At 46.2% G+C, this 2,420-nt stretch overlaps 1 non-coding gene across 1 annotated transcript; it reads right to left on the reverse strand.

Annotated features, from left to right (window-relative positions):
* Positions 1-342: 342 nt before the first annotated feature.
* On the reverse strand, positions 343-414 carry TRNAD-GUC (transfer RNA aspartic acid (anticodon GUC)). The gene has a single exon. It is a non-coding gene; the product is annotated as a tRNA-Asp (tRNA).
* Positions 415-2,420: the final 2,006 nt, after the last annotated feature.

Here is a 2,420-nt window from a genome sequence, read left to right on the forward strand (position 1 = left end):
TATCTGTTAAGAGTGGACCGAGAGGACCTCTTGTTTTCCCGCCTCATGTGTTTGATTTAGACCGACCTAGTTTCCTGCCGCCGAAACTATAGTGAACCGATCATCCTTGCACCCTCTTTTATTATTTGTTTAATCCGTTTATTTAGTTTATTGTCTTTTACTCCCTTTAGCTATAGACCAAATCAATTCAACCCCCACATTCGTTACCTTAGACGAAATTAGACAATTATTAATTACATTCGCCTCCCTGTGGTTCGACCCTGTTACCACTAGCTTCTGTTAGTTTTAATAGGTCTTATAAATTTATTTTTGGTACTCACAACGACGGGTATCAAATTTTGGCGCCGTTGCCGGGGATCGAACCCGGGTCACCCGCGTGACAGGCGGGAATACTTACCACTATACTACAACGACAAGATCAATTTTAGTATAGTGGTAAGTATTCCCGCCTGTCACGCGGGTGACCCGGGTGTTTTGATAAATTTCTACCAATTAGGGTTAAAGTGACCGCTCTTTTTAGCCTCGTAACGGGGGGTTAAATTATATGTGATTCGTGACGGAATATGTATGCAATTTAAGACGGAGTAGCGATACGAACAAAGTAAAGGACGAAATAAGGAAATAATGACACAAGAGATTTTGGTGACGCGGAAAACCCGATGTGGGAAACAACCGCGGGGGGAGTCGGAATCCCGCCAATATTCCACTATATGATAATCGGAGCACAAGTACAATATACAACGGTTCGGATCTGATGACAATTAACCCGTCTTGTGTGTAAGCGAGACAAACGGAATATTAATCGGATGTCAGTGGCCATTCGACAGATTAATACGTGGGATTTTGGTTGTAGTAGTTTTCTTGTGGTAAGATGGTGATAATGATTAGAGTAATCATTATCTAAAGATGGAGGCAATCATTAGATTGTGTTCATGGTATTCATGGGATAGTTTTGGGGTTTGGGGTTTGTACGTAGGTTAGATGCTGCTGCTTGGTTGTTAGCTTTCCTTTTGTTGTACGCCGTTTTGTATGTTCTTGTGTGGATGAATATGGATCCCTTCTCTTGTTTGTCTTCCTTGTATTTATAGTGAATAAACCCTAGTGGTTTTATTAGGGCTTCCCACTTAATTGCCTTGTTCCTCAAGGTAGAGTTTGGACTTTCCTTATCCAGAATATGGCAAATAATTAGGATTTCCTTACTTTACCCGAGATCTTATTAATATCTTAGTCCAAGTCGAACTCTTCTTCATCTACTGTCCTTCCCCGGATTATTCTGCTTCCAGGCCTGCCCCTGGCTCGATCCATGGGCCCGACTCCCCAAGTATGTCATAGGTCCATTGCTCATTAATTATCCACTTATCTCGTGCCACGTAGCCTGTGCAAAATACGGTAATTTTGGCCCTAACAATTGCCCCCATTTCGCTTCTCGCCTTAACGAGGAGGGAAATTGATTCTTCAAGCTCGCCATCTGTCATTTTGATCGCTACCGGCAGAAACCGTTGCTATCTTTCTAGATTATGCTGTTATTCTCTTTGGAAGGAGTTGCGGACCCAACCCATCTGTGATGCATCAATGCTGAAACTTTTCTTTGGAACAATCTTGATCAATAAGCTCGATGGAGAAATCTTGAATTCTCACCGGAACAAGTCTGCCGTGCTTGTCGGATCTGACTCCTGCTAGATATACTTGAGATAATTCTGCATCCCTACTGCGTACCAGCAGTCAGTACCCTGGCCTGCTTGATTCTGCTGAATCGTACTCTGGTGTCGTTGCAGACTGATTTCTGGCTCTCCTTGGTTCTGCTGATCGGGTGGTAGATGTAAGCTGTTTTTTTACTGATGCAGACTCGTGGACTCCTGTTAGCAGACTTTTCAGCAAGCGGACTCCAGGCGGATTTCTGCCGGAGGATGCTCAGAACAATTGGTGGACTCTAGGAACCCGATGGCTGACGTTGGGATCCTCATGGCTGGTGGTGGGAACCAGACGGGTGGTTTCTGGGAACCAGACGGCTGACGCTGGGAGCCAGATGGCTGGAGCTGGAATCCTGTTGGCGGATGCAGGGAATCGACGGTGGTTACCGGAATGAAGCGGCTCACGGGAGCCGACGGCCGATTTGGGAGCGATGGCGGATGTTAGGGAGCATATGCCTGACTCTGGGGACCAGGTGGCAGATGTTGGGATCTAGACGACTCGCTCTGGGAACCGTAAAGTCGATGCTCGGAGCGATTTACACCGAGTCCGGAACCGGACGGCTGGCTCTAGGAACCAGAAAGCTTATGCTGGGGGCCAGACGGCTGAATCCTAGGAAGCACTTCCCACCTGTCCTTACCATTCTGTTATATGGTCACCAAGGGTGAATCTGGTGGTCGGAACATCTGGCACAAGTTTGCTGTGCATTTACTATGTAGGGGATACCTGCA

This window comes from Silene latifolia, unplaced genomic scaffold, assembly GCF_048544455.1.
Source record: "Silene latifolia isolate original U9 population unplaced genomic scaffold, ASM4854445v1 scaffold_79, whole genome shotgun sequence".
Lineage (NCBI taxonomy): Eukaryota > Viridiplantae > Streptophyta > Magnoliopsida > Caryophyllales > Caryophyllaceae > Silene > Silene latifolia.